Source organism: Xiphias gladius, chromosome 15 (genome assembly GCF_016859285.1).
Source record: "Xiphias gladius isolate SHS-SW01 ecotype Sanya breed wild chromosome 15, ASM1685928v1, whole genome shotgun sequence".
In the NCBI taxonomy this organism is placed as follows: Eukaryota; Metazoa; Chordata; class Actinopteri; order Istiophoriformes; family Xiphiidae; genus Xiphias; species Xiphias gladius.
In genome coordinates this window covers 25460717-25480866 of record NC_053414.1, presented here as the reverse complement: position 1 = coordinate 25480866, position 20150 = coordinate 25460717, and the positions used below count along the sequence as shown (strand labels likewise).

The window sequence follows — 20150 nt, the reverse complement described above, 5'->3', positions numbered from 1 at the left end:
TCAGTCATCCAGGTCATGGTCATCCAAGAAGAGTTGAATCAAGGACAACTGGACTTGGTTGTAGATACTTGTAGATGTTTCACCTCTCATCCAAGAGGTTTGAAGAAAGCTCTAGAAATACCATGACCTGGATGACTGTGAATCTTCACAGACATTTTCCCAGAATGTCAAACTATTATCATGCTCTTTTTGGAGCGTCTCTCAAAAGGGTCATCTTCTTTTTTTTTTTGCCAAGTGAGAATGAACTATGATGTTCAAAAAGTTAACACTGCACATCAAGGTTAACACTGGCCTTGATGTGCATCAGGGAATCCCCATAGTCTTTCATCTTGATGTTATGTATCTTATTAGCAGCCACATTCTGGACTTGTTCTGGTCCCAACTCTCTAATTGGCCCGAGTGCAGCATCTTTGGCTAATGATGTCAGATCGCTTCCTGAAGTTGCAGTTGCTTTTGCTAGGTCAGACAGCTCATTTTTGCTCAGAAGATTCATATGCTTTCCCAAACGATTCTTCAGCAGTGTGAATCTTGTCTGCTCATCTGGCAATGCAACATAAACTCACTTTGCAAAGCACCTGAGGGCTGCTTCATCGAGGTCCTGAAGCCTGTTGGTTGCTCCCATCACAAGCACCCTATCATCCCCTCCTCACTGCACCCCATCAAAGTCAATGACAAACTCAGTTTTTAATCGATGAGAGGCTTCGTGCACTCCCTCCCTCCTATCACAAAGCAATCTGTCCACCTTATCAATGAAGATGACAGAGGGCTGTAATTTTCTGGCAATGTTTGCACATGCTTCTTGCCTTCCCCCACATATTTAGAGGTCAAACTGGCATCATTGATGTTGGTGAATGTGGCCTTTGCCTCGGCTGTGACTAGTTTGGCCAGCATGGTTTTCCCATGTCCAAATAAAAGCAAACCACATGCTAAAGCTCTCAGTACACAGTACACAGCTCTGGTCTTAAGGCAAGTAGGATGACAATCTCTTGGAGTGCTTCCTTGGCCAGTTACTGTCCCGCAATGTCTTCAAAGCACACAGACTCTCCACCGTCAACATTTTCTTTCATAATTAAGTTGGCCAGTTTGTCATCCACATCCTTCAAGTTTTTCATATCCTTCTTTTGTGGCTGTTCCACCGCAGCGGGTATTCCATTTTGAGCTCTTCCATACCCCGGGGTAACCTTTGGATCAGTGCATCTAGTCGGGGATCAGCAGTGGAGAGCCTGATGTTAGTGGACACAGCAGGCACTGCTGGCTGGCTTTAAGGAACAGGTTTTGGTTTTGGAAGGACATGATTTGAGTTCCTCATGGGCCCTCTTGCCTCTGAAAGGGCAAGTCTGTTTTTTGCCATTTTGGGATTTTTGACCATTTTCATTTTCATCTTGAAGTCTCTTTGTTCTGTCATACTGATCTCCTTGTCCTGTGATCTCTACTGCAATACCCTTTTCAAGCTCAGCAATACCTTTCTTGTACGACTGCACAGCCTCCTCCTTTTGACCTGTATCATCTCGCTTACGGTAGTTTTTAATAACCTCACCGCTTTCTTGGCTTTTACTTTCATTCATTTTGGCTGACATTACTCTCGCGTTACTGTCTCCTTGTTGTCAGACAGGAATTTCCATGTATTTTAAACTGCACTTGCAGTAGATGATACACTTCCTTGGATCCTCAGCAATACACCTACTAAGTTTGAAGTCGATTGGATGAGTGGTTATCGAGAAAATCAAAATACATACATACAGACAGACAGAGATTCCTCCATTTATAGTTAAATGTGTCTGCTTGGAATTGAAAGTTTGCCAAATTCTCTCGCCGGTACTTCATCCATTAAAAAAAAAAAACCTTGCCTCCGAACATAATCCAGCCAGTGATTACGTTTCCGACTAAATGTATTTACTTTTGCAGTTTAGATGTATATAAACATCATTTCTAGCAGACAGGGTTGTATCATCAGATCAAAACTGATTTTGAAATAGTCCTCTGAGCTGCTTTAGAAGCACTGACAAACACCTCTTTTGCCATTTAGGTCAGAGGACTTTTTGGAAAAATCCCATGAGGCTACAAGGTCAGCTTCCCAGCTAAGTGCAAATATCTTTTTGATGACTACAGACCTTATCAGGGTTTTTCTCACAAGTGTTTATATTCAAATTAACTACACGACGCGTCCAGTGAGGTGTGTTTTTTCACAGATTCAGCATAAAAACAATGTTTAGTTAAGATGCTGTTTAACTCTTTTGCTTTTATAACATCAGTTAATTATTTCCAGACTTGTATCACCATAAGTTATAGCTTTTTCCAACATTCACTGCCTGCTGCTACAATATAATTATATATCTGCAGTCTCAATCTGCTACTAACATTTGTTCTTCTGCAATAATCTGAGAGGTGTGTTGCATCAAATGACTTCACTTCCATATGGCCATAATGGATACTGAGATATTTTCAGACATTCTTGTGCAGCTCAACTGAAGCTCTTTGTAATCAAACGCTGGAGCCCGAGGCGGAAGGAGGGGGAGACGAATCAAAATAGTTCCAATTCCCAATCATTTCAGCCCTCATTGAGAGCAGATATTGATAGGCAATGATGTGTGTGTCAATTTAACCAGAGCTTCCTCTCCCGTGGCCAGACCGAGAGGCACCCCCAGTGAGAGCAAGGCGGAATGGGAGAGAGCTTAGGACGAGGCATGGAAGACAAGGGGGGGGGGGGGGGGGGTAAGAGAGGGATCGGGATACAGAAAGAAATGCAGCAGCAGGAGAATGGATGAGTACGTAGATACAGGGAAAATGAAACTGTGCAAACATTGAGAGGGAGACTGAAGGAGAGAAAAGGTGTTTGAGTAACTGAATGGGTGACGCTGAGAGAGAGAGAGAGGGGGGAGATAGCTGGGATGAAATGAGATGAGTCTGTCTGAGCTAGGAGAGATGGATTAGTGTGTCTCCTGCTACCTGTGCTGGGGTCAGTGTTAAACTGATGGGGCCAGATAAAGGCTTGGCAATAGCTTGAGTGTGGGCAAGCATTGACTGGTTACCTCATTGATTTAGCTGCGAGTGAGCGCAGAGCGATGAGCAGAGTTGAGACCTGTACAGCTGTTGATCAATGTGTCAGGACCTACAGCGCCCACCGAGGCCCATCTCTATCACTGCATCACCCGAGTTAATGCTGCGGACACCTCAGACACTGAGGAGACACCATGGACCGGAATAGGGATTGTGATATAAAATTGTTTAGCCTGGAATGCGCATTCAAGTAATACTCTGTCCTCCCAAGACCCATTCCCTTTTTGATTTCTTGACTAACTCAACTTAACATATTCATTGGTATGAGCATGTCCGTACCGTACATAATTACAGTTATTGGAATAAACACATGCAGTACACACACACTTTTAGTGTTTTAGAATAAACCACTGGGGGCTGAGTAAATTTCTGCGGAAATCCAACAAAATGTTCCTCAAACAATGAAGTGCTGAATCATCAATTACTCGAAAACAACTGAAATAGGAATTAGGAATGAAGAAAATAATTGTCATAAGACATTTAGTCAAATTTATGTCTTTAAAAGTCAAAATCATGTCACAGTAACTCAGATATATGCAACACTAAGCCAAATTATGATATACTATGTCAAAAACTATTTTAATTGGACTAGAATATCAAATCCATGATTAAATGGTAGTTTGTTACTTTATGTTACTTTACTTGGTACAAACAACCAATGAATCACCTGTACAAACATTAGCTTTAGCTAGCAGGCAACATAAGCAACAACCGCATAAACAGAAGAGGTGCCTATGGGTGTGTGACAGTTCAGCTTCCGCCTGATATCAAAACTAACCAGGAAGTTGCTGTTATTTTCTTTCCAGTTTCTGTCCCTTTTTCTCTCTTCTGTGTACATTCCTTACTCTGTCAACTTTTTAAAAAAAGCTTTTTCTGCCATTAACAGCTTTTTGTATAAGTCAAAATCGTCTTAGAGGTTAAAAAAATGAACTGTGCATAAAATTGAATCAAATCCAATACAAACAAAATGCAAAATGGCTCCAAGACACAAACTGTGCATGTACAAACAGTAAACACCGTACAACTCAAGGTTGTGGAGACCGGGAGAGAAGTCTTTCATTTCTTGTTCTTTTTTCTGGGCCCAGTACTGTTCTGACATTTGTTTTGAGGGTGGGGGTGTTGGTGCGTGGCAGGTGGTGGGAGGTGGATGCTGGAAGAGGAACGGCCCAGGGTAGGATGTCTATAATTACATATTGATTTCTCGGGGGCCGCTGTTCAGCCAGCGCTATGAAAGTGTAAAATAAATCACTCGGCCTCTGTGATAGCTAAGTATTTATTCTTTTTAATTCTGTTTATGGTGATCTTGATTCATGCCCTCCAACCCTGGTCACGCCTCAGTGCGACTGCCCTCTTCACGTCAGAGGGAGATCACGGTACATGGCTTTGGGTACGTGTGTTTTCACGCGCAAGAGAGTGAGCATTCACCAGGGAGTGTGTTAACGTCCCAGAGAAAATGAAGGCCCTGAGAGTAAAGGACACTTTACAGTCACTGATCCCTAACCCAGTCTAGTAGATTATTTGCAGAGGCTTTTCTTTCTTAACTGTACTTAGTCAAACAGAGTCACCTGCAGAGTGATAACTGTTCACAAAAACAGAATCGGCGCAAGCTACGGCAGATGTTCAAGGATAAAACAGGAAACGAGAAGAAACACACAAATACACAGCCTAGTTGGCCTGACTCACCCGAATGATTGCTCAGCATACTACAAACATATGAAAATTTGTGTTGCATCTTTAGAGGAGAACCGTGGGTTTCCTTCTGTTTGCTTCTTTTGTTTTTGAGACAGCAGTGATTAGATTGTTTCGGAAAAATAGTCCCTCTTACCACTGCATAGTGGTTTTTTCTTACTTATAATTTTTGCCTACTTAAGTAGGCTGCAAACAGTATGAGCTGACGATATCTCAGACACAGCAGATTACATTTGGAAAGTGGTTGCTAAAAATTACAGGTAAAAATAAGGTTCTGTAATTGTTGCTGATTGGCTCAGATGGGGGTTGCATCATTAGTTGTGGAAGATATTTTTACTGCTGCCTTGTTGTTACAGTAGTTAAATGAAGAAGATGAGATGAACTCTATTGATCTCTGAGGGGGGATTTAGTTATTATTGCAGCAGAAATATGATATAAATAAAATGCAGTATATACAACGTATTTACCGAGCACATGAAAGATTAACGATCGTCTTTGAACATTTTCCACCTAAAGTAACAATTTACAGATTCGGTGACTGATTTTTGGCAGCGAACTGCAGCAGCAAACAGGATTTGTTGTGTGCAGATGTGTATCTTAGACCCTTTTTTGTCTGTCTCCGTGAAGACAGGTGGGCAGCATTTTGAAAGATGAGGATGAGGCGAACAAATGCTTCTTTGGCTTTTCTTCTTACTTCAAATTGACAATTTCATTTTAGCCCACTCCCCCTCTAAACCCAAAGGCCATGGGCACTGCCACGAGCCTTCACAAGAGCAGAACAGTAATTGAGGGTGAGGGGCATGGATTTGTGCTTAGACTTATTTTACGTAATAGGAAAGAGATACTTTTTTTTTAAAGCTGCACTAGTCAATCATTTTATATTAACAATGGAAGAAATGGCCATTTGTAATAGTGAAGTGGTTGCTTGTAGTGATGAACCCAAAGAGAAAAATTATCCAACTCTGAAGTTCCCCTAGCAGTTTTTTTTTTTTTGCTTTTACATCCCCCAGCTTTACTGTTTTGATTCACTCTCACCGCTCTCATCCATCTCGTTTTCAGCTGCAGCAGACAGCTGTTTAGCTGAGGACACAAATCCACATTAATGCTAACGTTGGTCCATGGCTGATGGATTTTTAAAGAGCTCTTTGCCATCACGTTAGCCATATCAACTTTATATGGTGATAATACGTCAATGTTGTGTTTGCAGTTTGATCTGCTGCCCTCAAGTGGCCAATACTAATCGATTAATTCAGGTTTAACAAATACGTATTTATTTGTCTGAGTTCTGAAAAAGGAATGTTCACACAAGAGTATGTTTTCTCATATACAGTGAAATGAAATGGTTTCAGTGCTGATCCGTATATTGTTTTATTTTTGGACAGATTTTCACAGGGTATTTCACCTTTATCTTCACAGTCTCATTTATAATAAAGGTAAAATACATTTTAAAATGCATTTTATTTCATCCGCCTTTCTGTTTTATGCACTTCTCCCCCTTCAGTCTCAGGACACCATATAAATCTCATGCATGCACTGTTTCAGCAATCATCAGCAACAATGAGAGCACCTGTAAATAAGCTCATTCGCCCTCTATCTTAACACGTCTGCATTGATGGCTGGCGTGTAAAGAGAGAGATGATATAGTATTGACAGAAAACAGATGGAACTACCAACTTGCCACTGTGACTTGCCGTCGTTATTCCATTTTCGCTGACAGCTTAGGCTGCACTCTGGGCAGGGCCTTGTCATTTTTTCAGTACCTGAATTTGATCAAGATGGAGGCACAATGAGAGGCACCATTAACGTGATTTATGTTCACCATCGCTGTTGCTGTGGCAACCCAACTTCCAATACTCTAACCTCTGTGAAAGCAGCTTGGATCCCTATTGCTTGCCCACTAATGCACATCAGCGTCTGCACACATACAGTACATATGGGGAAAGACACACAGAGACCACATTAACTCACAGAGACACGAAAACACACACATTGCTTGGTGAAAAAAGAGCAGCCCTCCCAAGGCCAAGGAGCTTGTGTAACACACTCTATTTGACACATTCATGGTACAGCCTGAGCTGAAAGCATTGTACTCAAATATGAACTGAATTCATTTGCACTAAAATGAGAGAACAAAAATAATTCAATAACCCGCTGAAAGGACACTCATTTTCTCTGTCTACTGCAGCTCAGTAGGCTGCACGGGCAGAATGAGTCGGGGCTGGGAAAAAAAAAGGAGACAAATCCAATCCTCCAGAGCTGTCATTGTGCCTGATGAGTATAACACCACCTCAACTCATCCCTCAAACTCCCACTTGCTGTTTCTCTGGCTCAGCCACAGCAGCACATTGCTGTTTAGCTCCTGTAGTGACCCATCAAAGTCAAGGTGAGGTTTCAGTCATGTCTGGCGGTTTTCAGCTCTTATGTTTTTCGCCAAGGTGAGTCAACAGCACAACAATTCACACGTGACGAATAGAGAGATCCAAAGTGGATTGAATGTGTAATCTGCAGCGGGGGGGGGGGGGGCTGAGTGAGGAATGAGAGACTATCGTGTTTTATGACTAATATCCTGTCAGAAAGAAGGCAGAGCAGCCGGCTGCTTAGAAGCATTACATGTTCCATCTAAACTGATGTCTGATCATCATCACAGTAAACAAAAGGACTTTCCCCAAGCAAAGTTGCCCCCAGTGCCTGTGCCACACATCCTTTTTTTGAAAATAAATCTGCATACGTTTTAATAAAAAACTGTCAGCGAGAAAACTCAAACCTGAGACAACTTTTCTTTGCTCAGGAAAATGTATCCCCGCATCAGCAAAGTGAATATGCTCTTTCATGGTTGCAGCAGCTCCAAAAAAAATCCAATTAAAAACTTTGTCTCCAAAACACTACTACAGGTTATTGTTACTTTAAAGCAGCAACCGCTTGAACATGAATGCATCTGTGACCTCCTGCTTCCAACTGCTCTGGTCAGCTTCATTCTCAAATGGTCATTGAGGTTTTCTCATTTCATGCAGCAGAGCAGTGATTTGGAATTGTGTTGTAATCTGAGTAATACCGTCAGAAGTCATGAAACCAGAGAACACGTGTTACAGTGATTCACTGATGTTCATGTCTAAACGCTAAGCATTCAAACTTTATACCAGTCCGATGAAGCCAGATAATCAGACAGAGATCAGAGTTTCCATTTTGTTTAACGTCATTCCCTCAGACTGACATTGTGTCCATGTCAGCTGACTTGTTGTAGGGAGGGGGGGGGCTAAGTTTGTTAACAGTAGTGAGCAGTGCTGAGCATTAACACATAGCTTAGTAGGCGGGACAGCAATGTGAGTACTTTTTTTTGTAAATACGGATTGTCCGGCATGTGGGCGTGGTGGATTAGGAGTTGTTTAAAGGGATATTTGACGGAGCGGCGCGGATGAATGAAAATCATGTATTGAGAGATGCAACAAAGTTATTTTACTGCTGAGTGAGCAGTGACGTAATGTCGTTACGTTGTTCAATGAGCAATGTGCTTTTGGTAATTTATTAGAGTTTTCAAGTAACATGTCCAACACTGGTGGTAAATAATGTCACCGGTGTAACGTTCAGTTGACATGGAGGCAGTGGTAGCAGTTGATACAGGATATGGAGCAGTAAACTCAACGTTTTTCACGATTTCCAAAGAAATATGTCGATTTAAGAGTTATTATTTCTGTATGTCGGCTTATAAGATACTCCTGTGTTGATCACATCCACAGTTTTGCCAGTTTTTTTCATGGATGTAGCTAGTTTGGTAGCCACTGGCTATGGAGGATGATGAAGTCCCCATTCTTAATCCCACCTTCTAAATTCTGATTGGTTGACTATTTCTTCAGCGGGGGGAAACAGCAACATGAGCATGAATTGTGCCTTTAATATTCATATTCATTATAGCATGTCTTTTATGATTTTATCAATGCAGTGTAAAAGTTGGAGAGTTCTAGATGTTTTGTGCACAGTGTTCCAGTAGCCATGGCTTTGGTGATTTGCAAGTCAAAAGATATCTAGATGTCTAGGTTGATACCTCTTTTAGGTTCCATATTTTAATGACTATATTTCCAAACTGAAGCAGATCTTAACTACATGCTGAAATATAGTCATTAAATGCAGTTAAAAGAGTGGTCGTATGGAACCTGGATGCATTAAACTAAATGCTAACTTCTTGATAAAACTGAGCCAAATTAGACGTCTAGACTAATTTGGACACTGTTTATGAGTTTATGAGGTTTGTCTGCCTTTTCCCTGTAACTCAGCACAAATCATTCTTTACTTAATGGTCAGGAATAAAAATTTACTTTCAAAAATCTAATACAATTTTAAGAGAAGATAATAATCTTTGTAAGTGAAGCTTTATAATTTATGTCGACAGTACTATAAAATATCAGTTTCAGCTCTCTAAGCCTTGTTATAAAAGCCTGGTCTCCTCTATATGTCTTTATCCTACAGAAGTGTGGGATTGTTTGTTGAAAAGCTTATGTGTTATGTCTATACGTCATGGTGAAATATCGAGCATACAAAGGTGAAAGAAAGGTGTTAAAGCATAACTTGTTACTGTTAAAATAGTAGAAAAAGAATGTACACCAATATTTTACTCTTAAATACTACATATTTTACAATTAAATATTCATTGAGTCGACCACAACACGTCACGTTTTGCATGCAATTGTACCTAAACACTTAAAATATCAGTCCACATGTGGCTTTATTTACAACACTTAAAGTGGCAACCTTGAGGATTTTTCATGTAAATAAATGTCTGTTAAGTTACTGTTTATGGCCCAATGAGGAAACACAATGGTGATTGAGCCTATGGCCACTGATGAAAGTATTGCAATATTTATATATTTGCAGTATTATGAACTAGGTGTCTGTGGCGACATTCCCATAAAAATAGCTGTGTTAAGTTACCTGCTAATGCAAACTGAACATTATCTACTGCTGCAGCTTCACATTAAAAGCATTTAAGTGGCAAAACAAGAGTTAACCTATATTATGAAGTAGTCCCAGGAAATGCAATGTGTTGCAGTGAGCTTAGCACCCACACTGTCGTTCATCAAAAATGCATCTATAAACAAGATAACGGTCATTTTGATCATTTCTGAACAGCGGATCAGTTTGCAATATCGCAGGGATTAATGGAAAAGTCAGTGAGCTGTTAGATGAAGAGCTGGAGGCGGCAGGCTGCACACCTCCAACCTTTCAGCGAGGTAACCAACTCCTGTCACTGTGCCCTGCTGTTTGCAGACTCATGCCGTGTGCAGCATAACATCAGATCACATTTGCTCACAGAATGATGGAATAAGGAATGATAATCATTAGCAGATCTTCTTTCGTTCTCCACACTTTGGCCTTTCCATCGCTTTGGTAGAGATTAAGCTTGGTCTCATCAGTCCACAAACCGTTGTTCACGAACTTTTGTGGCTCATCTCTGTACTTCTCTACTTCCGATTCTTACTGCTGATGAGTGGTTTGCTTCTTGTGGTATGGCCTCTGTATTTCTGCTCTCTAAGTCTTCCTTGAACGGTGGATTGTAATGCCTTCACCCCTCCCCTGTGGAGGTTGGTGGTGATGTCAATGGCTGTTGTTTTGGGGGTTTTCTTCACAGCCCTCACAATTGTTTTGTTCTCAACTGCTGTTGTTGCCCTCGGCCAACCTGTTTGATAACTGTTGCTGAGTACATCAGCAGTTTCTTTCTTCGTTTTCAGTTGTACTGGCCAAGTTATTTCCAAGTTGTTGTACTGGCTATGCCCAATGTTTGTGCAACGACTCTGATCGATTTTCCCTATTTTCTCAGCTTCAAAATGGCTTGCTTTTCTCCCATAGACAGCTCTTTGGTCTTCATGTTGGTTTATCCTTTTTAAAAATAAAGTCTTCACCCAAGGTTAATACCAAGAGTGGACATTCAGAGCCATTTAATGTTTAAACAATCAATTTAAAAGGCAACACCTGGGCAACAAGAAAACACCTGTCAGTCACAGGTTCCAATATTTTTGCTCATTTGAAAAATTGGTGGGTTGAAACAGAAGGTGCAATGTCCTAAATTGTTTGACGCATCTGGATATAAATACCAGGACATAAGAGCTGAAATTCTGAACTCTTGTATCACATTCATATTTTGATCTCAAACCCAAACGTGTTTGTGTAAGGTGTCTGACAGTTGTGAGTGTTGATCTGTCCCTGTTGACTATCACCTCTGGCTTCTACTCTTTTGCCTCTTTCTGTATTGGCTTCCTTACCTTTCGTTTTTGCCAGAAAAGTAATTTCACCTCTGCCTACAACTTTATTTACACCTCTCCCAATTCCCTCAGCAGTAAAGGCCACAGCTCAAGGCAAATGCAAGGACATGTGCTTGAGCAGGGCCTCACTTTATACGTGCGTGTATTTATGCATACCTATGCACGGTATGTGTGTGTTGTGAATTTCAAAAAATCTGCACACACTTTAGGTGATGTTTGCAGAAATGTCTAAAAGGATGATCTGATGTTTGCAGAAAAATTTGGCGAGCAATATAAACTATGGTCTGCGCAGACCTTTAGCCGTTCGGTCTGTCTCATGTCCCTAAACCTCAGCTCTAGGTCAACGCCTCCCCGAAGCCCAATCAGAACTTTACAATTAGTTGATTGAACCTGCCTCCAGTGAGCCATCTGCCTGGGCACACGGTGGAACTGATGTCCTCACCCGCTAGAGGCAATTAACTCTAAATACGACTCTTCCTGCTCATGCACTGCAATTCTCCTCCCAGCTGAGTATAATAAGGTTGAACTACATTGAAGCTGAAGAGGGGGCGTGAAGCCTGCTCATGGCCCCCAGAGGGTGATGGGTAATTACTTCCGTCAGATTTATACTGGCAGTCATGCGGAATGGTGGACGACTGTCTCTGACCCTCGTAGGCAGGGGAAGCAGTGGAGGTTTATTTGGCCGCCTGGGGTCAACTTGGATTGAAGGAGGGGGGGGGGGGGGCTGGTGGCATGAAGAGAAGGTTAGGTGATTAATTGGAGGAGCAGCTCAGGGTCAGCCTCCATTGTTGGTGTGAAGGGTCAAATGAGTGCGCCACCTAATGCCTGGCTCACCCTCGGCTATGACTGAAAGAATAAGTTGTAACTCAGAGCAGTGCACAGAGAACAGGAGAAGAGAAGAGAAGAGAAAGAGAAAGAAATAAGGCCACCATAGAGACAAAAACACAGATTCTGCAGATTTGGAGTCCCTGTCTCTCGACTGACATTTCAATTAAATTGCTATCACAAGTGCCAAGAGTACTGTTGACTTCATATCTTGCCCAGATGTTTTTTTTTTCACTCTGAAGGTTTTGAATTACTTCGAAAAGTGTAGGAAATGTCCCCAGCTAAAGCAAGAGAGAATAGAAGTGCCTGAATCAGTCTCAGGTTTCACTGACAGTAAAAAAGATATCTACAGTTATAAAAAGAAAAGAAAGATAGGAAAGGCTTGGGTGATTTTCCATTCACAGAAAAACATTAAATAAAAATTAAGGTAATTGCCCTTCACCATTCTACATCTAGACATTGACATCCTTAGCCGTTCATCTGTTTTTAAAATTCCTTCGGGTTTCCATAATGTGAATGTCACCACGGCTCCATTCTCCCGCTCAGCCATTAAAGTCGGCCTGGAACATGACAGATCTTTGAGACCGCACCCCACTCTTCCCAGTGATGTTCCTCTCCTTGCTGCCTAAAACGACAAGCTCGAAGAGCAATGCAGTATTACAACACTGTATTTCAATCCTGTTGCTGACATCGGTGCATGTTTTTTTTGGTCTGTCCTCTCTTTACTTCTCCTGAATCTTTTTTTTTCCAGAAAAGTCATCTTATATGGTGCTGATGCCCTTAAAGAAAAACAACGAGGATGGGCGTATCATAGGTACCAGCACTGAGCTATCAATCTTTGAAACCGATTGTCTATCAGCTGCATGGCTTCGTCCTCGACATGTCTACTACACTGCATAGAGGTAAAGATGATGGAACATGTCTTATTCACTTTAAAGTAAATTAACTTTTTTTTAAAAATGGAAATGCAGTATATTTCTGTAGTACTTTGATAATTTTGATTATCATTATTGCTGTAGCCAATTAACATAATTTCATATATTTTAACGCCCTATTTTCTTGGAAGCTAATGAATGCTGGGATGAAATATAAAATAAACGATTAGGCTATAACCAGCTGCCCATTGTTCCAGCACCACGTCCAGCTTATCAACAGCTCCATGTTGGCTTTCATGGCACTAGAAAGAGCGGCCATGTCAATCCTCATTAATTCTCCCAGTGAATTAGAGGCAAAGTATATGATAGGAAATTAATGTCTGCGAGGAGATACTTAAATTATTCAACAGTAACAGGATTATGATGAAAGATCACTACACTGGCTTCTTTCTCTTCCATCCCCATCCATTCTTCCTCCCCTACTCTTCCCCCTCTTCCTTTTTGTGATTCCTCCCTCTTTCCTTTTATTTCTGTCAGATGGCAGCCATTGCCTGAGATATATATACATATACATATATATATATATATATATTTATATATATATATATATATATATATATATATATATATATATATATAAATGTGTGTATGTATTAAGCCCTGCCTAATACTTGTGTTATCCCAACTGTTGGTGTTATGCCTGCATAATCCTACCATACATTATGTTATAATACTTTGTTTTATTTATTTATCTTTACCTTTTAATCCTTAAAAAATCAACTACAAGAGATTACGTTTTCAGTCTCGTTTGTCTTGTTAGCAGGATACTTAAAAAACTGAACTGCCTTGGTGAAATGCAGTAGAATATGCTGTTGGCCAAGGAACAAATGTTCAGTTTTTTGTGCCGATTGTGAATTCATGTGCTGAGCCAGAGGATGGCTTAGAGTAAGATACGCTATTATTATTTTTATGTTGTAAACAAAGTATCCCATGACTGTCTAACCTCCCAGAAAATCACAATTTATCATTTTTACATGTTGGTTTAATATGAATTAAACTAATCAGCTTGTGTTACTTTGTGGGTTTTAAAGTGCTGGTATGCGGATTTTGTTACATTTGCACAGAGTCAGGCTAGCTGTTTCTCCTTGTTTCCAGGCTTCATGCTAAACTTAGCTAACTCATGTTAAATGAGCAAACGCGAGAATGGTATTGAGCTTCTCATCTAACTGCTGCAAGAAAGTAAGTAAGTGTATATCCCAAGCTGTCAAACCTTGGTCCCTTTTACTTTTATTAATCCTCTAAATGTTAATATTTAGAACATCTTGGTGAAGGCAAGCCCTTGCTAAGTGCTTTTCTAGTTTACCTGTAGGTTTAATTTCAATCATTTTGCAGGATCATGAAAAAGGACGGTAAGTGTTTGTCAGTTTCTTTGTAGGTTTGATGACGATCTATTCTAATGTTAATGTCAGGAAACTTAGCAGAGAACTAATTTCTGAAAAATATAAGTTGTTTCTGTAGAATGGGATGCCAGTGCAAAACAACAAGCCAAAACCAATAACGCAAGAATAGATTTTGTGAGTCAAGAACAAGCTGCAACGAGACAGAGATAGGGGCTGTGGAGGCTATACAACCATGGCAACAGGGGCTGAGAATATGTATATGATGCAGTGAATGGATCCATGTAGGGATTTTAAATCTATGGAGACGGAAGAAGAGAGATCATTATGTCTTAGTCGGTAACAAAGACTGAAAGTAGACATGGACAATACCAGCATTCTGCCACACAACAACCACAATGAAGTTAAACTAAAAGAAGCGTCTGAATTCATAGGTCAAATTGGTATCACATTACCTTGATCTCTTAAAATGTAAAATAGGATACATGAAAAGGTTAGCTATGATGAGGCTGATAAGCTGTGCATACAGTATCTATTTTGTTGTTTGCAACAAACCTATGAATTGACTTGGTAATAAAAGATAGACTTGAACAATACTGTCACGTAGTTGCCACATCTTTTGACACCTGCCTCTTTTGAATCCAAAATACTGCTGGGGTGGAAGTAGTTGTAAAACTTTGTAGTTTGTTCTTACTTTTTGGTTGAGTATCAAAAGTGCTTTGTGTGAAAGGAACCCCCGGATCCAGGGTGGGGCTGCTGCATATCCTATACTTACTGCATATTCCTGCACTAAAATCCAAACTTAAAAGCACAATTCGTATGATGTAATAGTTGTTTTTGTTATTGTTGTAAATAAGCCAACGTCTCAGTTGAAAATGCACAGAGCAAAAGTTAGAGTGGTTAGATCTTTCTGTACTTTTTAGAACTAATTAGAAGAAAGTGCTTTTGATGATACTTTGAACCTGCATAGCCCCAGTACTTGGCATGCCATCTTATTACCTACCTTGTTTACAAAATGTGGCAATTTCAAACGGCCTGATGGGCTATATTGGCAGATGTGCACCGTATCTGGTAGTAGATGAAATAGGGAGTTGTACAAATATTTAGGGGACATTTAGTAAGCACACAGTTCTCCCAGGCCACTGGGAGCATCTTATTATAAAACAATATCAATATTTAGAAGTGCTTCATCTTATTCACTCTCACTGCAGAAAGTAATTGTTGGTAGACAATAACTTTAGCATTCAGAGGCAAACCCACTCTTTACAATCGCAAGGTCTTTGGGAATACATAAGTTATGAAGACCCTACTTTAACTGCACTTTGCTAGTACACAATCTGGGAGAAAGCCGTCTTTTAAGACACCACAGCTGCATCTGCAGACTGAAGCATGAATTTGTAAAATGTAGCCGTGGAACACTTTGTTGTACTCGCCAACCAATTCCTTTGTCCTTAGTTGGCACTGCAGGATGTTTTCAGAGGAGTAACCCGAGGCTAGGGATGTACAATGACTCTGTGCACTAATTATCTGTTGCTTCAGTTAATGTTCAATGAATTATTCATCTATGATTGGTTATAGATACATGACCCCAGCATAGAATGAAAGGTACCTGAGTTAATCCCCCGTAGATTGGATAAGTAGTGCAGTGCTGGGAATTTTTTATTCTAAAATTAGCAGGATAAAGCTGATGTTTGTTGATAGCTGTTATTATTGTGGCCTTGCTGATTTATAGTAGCAATGCGCATATTTATTTTTCCTAAGCCAAAAAAAAGAAAAAAAAAACCCTAATAATTAAACATTAAACAACAAACAATAGCACTTCCACATAGAGTGTAGGTTTGCTGTGAATAACTGGGAAAACAAAAACAAAAGGTTCTCCTCATGTCAAGGAGCCTGAGGACAGACTAAATGTGAAGCATATGATGAATTAGTTCTTTATGCTTAAAAAAGGCAAGTGGAACAGAGGGATACTGAGCAGTTGATTTTTTTTTTTTTCATTGTTTTTCCTGAGGTCTGAGAAAGGAGACAGAGGGGGAAAGAGGCAGAGAGCGGATGTACAATGGGAGGAGTAATTAGACACTGAGAGCAAGTAAATCTTTCACAGCACAGTGAACATGCCTTAAACCATTGCTTCGCTTCGAAGATATCCTATTTCTTTCTACAGTTTTCCTGTTCGGCCCCTGAAGTTTGGAAGGATGTGGATAGGAAACTTCCTATCCGGCCAACCCGAAAGTTAGCATCACCATGGTTCCTTCGACAAAAAGCCAATAGGATTTTTCCATTGGCTTTTGGATTATTGCAGAGAATAAATTCTAAACAAGAGTTTATGACACTTAAATGTTTTGTTCAGTAAGATAATCTTCACAAATGAACGCCACTTTATGATTTTTAAAGCCTAAATACAATCACCAGAGGTAAAAGTCTAATGTTAGGCTATGAACAAACTACGCCACGGTCACATGACTTCAACATCACCACCGATAAGTTCCCAACTTCTTATTTGAATTAGCGCGCTTACCTCTTCTACAAAAGCCTTTGCTCGTAGAAAGTTAGTAATAGTTTGAAAGAGCCTGAGTATAAACACAGCGAGGCTGTAAAGGCGGACTGGAGAGTAGATCAGTTTTCGTGTTTAGCCTGATGACAACCTATTTTTAGCCACTTGTTAGCAACCGCCTTTTTAAAGATGCATAAAAGCCTGAAAAATCGCGAATGGGGTATTTACTGATGTATTTCACATTGTAGAATAAAAAGTGATAATATCTTGAGTTTTTGTTAAAAAAAGACATTATTTCAGGCATCTAACCAAAGAGCCATCGCCTTCGGGACGAGGAAACGGAAAGTGCAAAAATGACAACTCAACTCCGGGTTTTAGGATTCAGTCTTGCAGCACTCAATAGGCCTTTCACTAAACCTGGATTAACATAATTTTTTAATTGGGGGAGGCAGAAACAAGCTACAGAACATTGTTACATTATCACCATTTAAAGTTGATATGGCAACCTTGTTGGCAATCAGTTGACTATCTATACAACCAGCAAACATGACATGTCATACGACGATTAAAGGGACAAGACAAAAATTCTGTTATACAAAATTAAATTCTGTACAGTTTTGTAACTTTTCTCTAATGATTGCTTTTTTTTCTTGTGTTACATGGGACACCTCTGTCTCTTCAAGACTTAAAATCCTTTAATAAAACAATTTGAAAAGGGAAAAAAAAAAATCACTCTTTTGTTGAACTGCTCAAAACTCACATCCAAAGGTCCTGACCTGTGACGAGGGTTCACAAGTAGACGTAAACCCTGATCATAATCCAGGATGGATGCCGATCCAGACAGCTGTGGACTTGCACGCAGACAGTGGACGTGCCCACGCTTCTGTACACACTTCAATCTGCAGTATGCGTACGTGGACACGTTCCACACATGTGCACTAGAAAACATGATGGCGACCTCTTGACAGAAGAGGAGCTCCTTTGTTTGTTTTGCTTGGCTGAATAACATGAAAAAGGAAAACAGAGAAGGAAAACAGTGTGTGTGAAGCCTAACAAAAATGGGACCAAGCATGTGAAATACACTACGTACATTATGACATACATATATTGAACGTGTCCAATGTTCTTGTTTGATGCATGCACTTGCTCTGCGGACAGTCCGCACAGTCTCAAATTCTGGGTCGCACGTGGACCCTTGTGGATGATGAAATTTATGTCACGGGGACCCTTACAGACACACACACCTGGAAACCATCAGCTGTCTTTCAGACTCTTATAGAAGCGTGGCAAGCCAAAAAGGTTTTTCACCAGGAGTCACCGGGTTTTTCATTTTCATTTGACAGCAGCGACTTTCACTGAACACTGAGAATTATGTTCAGTGTAGCAAACTGGCTAAGCCACAAGCATCACAACCAAGGACTGAACCTGGGTCTGGGTGTTAGAGGCTGAGTATTTCTCTCTCTGTGCCATTATGACATGATTATTCCACAACTGTTTCTGTTGTTTATATTAAATTGCCCACTCTTTATGCAAAAACAACAGCAGCAGATAATAAATTCCACAAGACTTTTAAAAAGTAATATAAAAAGGTCACAAATGATTCTCCATATACATAGCTGTTTTTAATACTAAGTAAGAAGAAATATTATCTCTATCTATGTACATAGTAACACATTTACAAGTGTATGTGCTTACTTTTAGTCCAAATATCACCATCTGAGAAGCCTTTCTTGCATTTCCACATGACACTTTTCAGGCAGATGTCACTCATCCTTTAAGACAAGAGCGACTGAATCCTTTACCAAGCCAACATCTATTTAAAACCAGCAGATTGAGTAAGCCAGATGTCAGATGTGTTTTCATATTAGTTACAGCTCACTGGCAAAGGGGATAAAGTTGGCTACACCAACAGGACATGCTGGCAAACAGCCAGAGGTGTCCAGGCGTACACAGGCAACAGCCCCATCAACTGAATGACAAAGCTAGGTGCCTGAGATAATGTGATGTAATTCATTGACAGTGCATTTTCCCACTGAACCATTCAAAATGCTATCTACACAGAATGGAGCTAACAGACAGGAATATTAAGTAGACTAGACTTGAGGCTCTTTGACAGTGTCAGACTCATAATAATGTTCAGCTGTTTGTATCAGCCCTAACTTGTGTTTTTTGTGTTTTTTTTTTCATTAAACACTGGTCTCAGTTTTATGAAGAACAGAAAACAGCATCATGCCCGTTTCAAGCTGAATTTTCAAGCCGTTGCCTGGATCCCTCTGAACCCGACATCACATGTTTGTTTGTTTTTTATCATCTTCTTCAACTCGAGGCGCTTTAGTATGTTGAGGGAATTACTTGATGCCGACCCGAGGGGTTACACTGTCTCGGTTTTCCAGTGTCTCATGTTACTTTTGACCTGATCATGTGCCTGGAGAAACTTGGAGGTGTACTTTTCAAAAGATTGATACTATAGCACGGACATGTCGAGGTTTGATGGCAAGTTTTTTATGTTAACTGTGCATGGAGACGTGCAGTTGCTTACACTAAAGACTATGATTGGCAGTTGGAGACGGTTCTAATTCTTCTGAGACCATAGGTGAACCTTTGTCTCAAGCCATACACCAGGCTAAATAATTAGAATGCCCGGTGGACCTCCTACCTCCTACATTTTCCAGCAGCATCAGAGAAGTTCCCCTTTAGCGTTATATGTATCTGAAAACATGTGGTTTAATGTGTTTATTATGAGCAGGGTTGATTGAGGAGGGATGAGAGGGGAAGTCACTACTTTTCTGAAAAACACAAAAGAAACAACAAAAGCCATCGCTTTCGATTAATTGCACCTCTCTCCATCTTGTATTAAGGCTGCTATTTTATAGAGCTTACATGCCAACATCTGTCTACATTTTTGGGTACATTATTAATTTATAGTGGTTGCTACATAGTGTCATCTGGCCAAAAAAATGATACTATGTAGGGGGTCACTCATGTTTGTTATGGTTACGTTCACATCCTGTAATGGACCTATAAACTTTTCCCTCACCTTCTCTGTTCTTGTCTACTCTCTTGGTGGATGTTAATGTATCTGAACAGGTACTGCACTTTCTTCTACCTGCAGTTTAGAAAATAAAGAGAACCGAAAAAGCTTGCGGAGGCTAGGCTGTTGGGGAACAGTGTGGAAGTGCAGTTTGCTTTCACACCGATGTGTCCTTGATCAGTCTGAGATTGTCTGACAAAGCTGTTTTGAATACACTTGCTATAACAAGCACTGAATGGGTGCAATTTAGGGTCCCACAAATGTAGGTGATCTATTGGAAACAACTGTTGTTAATGTAATACTGAGGTCTGTCAAGTTCAAAAGAAACAGGAAATGTAGGTGGCCAGTCAGGTAGATACAAATAGAGTGCTGTGGTATTATGTTAGCTCTGACAAGGTGATTTTTCTTTGTGGGCGTCTGACTCAGAGAAAAAAACAAAAACCCACAGCATGACAGTCAGACTGAAAAAAATCATAAATTACAAAAGAACACAGGGTCAAAGGTCTGCATTTCTGCTGGAGGACAAATTTG

At 40.3% G+C, this 20150-nt stretch overlaps 1 pseudogene; it reads right to left on the bottom strand.

The window, feature by feature from the left end:
• Nucleotides 1–262: 262 nt before the first annotated feature.
• On the bottom strand, nt 263–1565 carry LOC120800799 (annotated as a pseudogene).
• Between the last annotated feature and the right edge of the window lie 18585 nt (nt 1566–20150).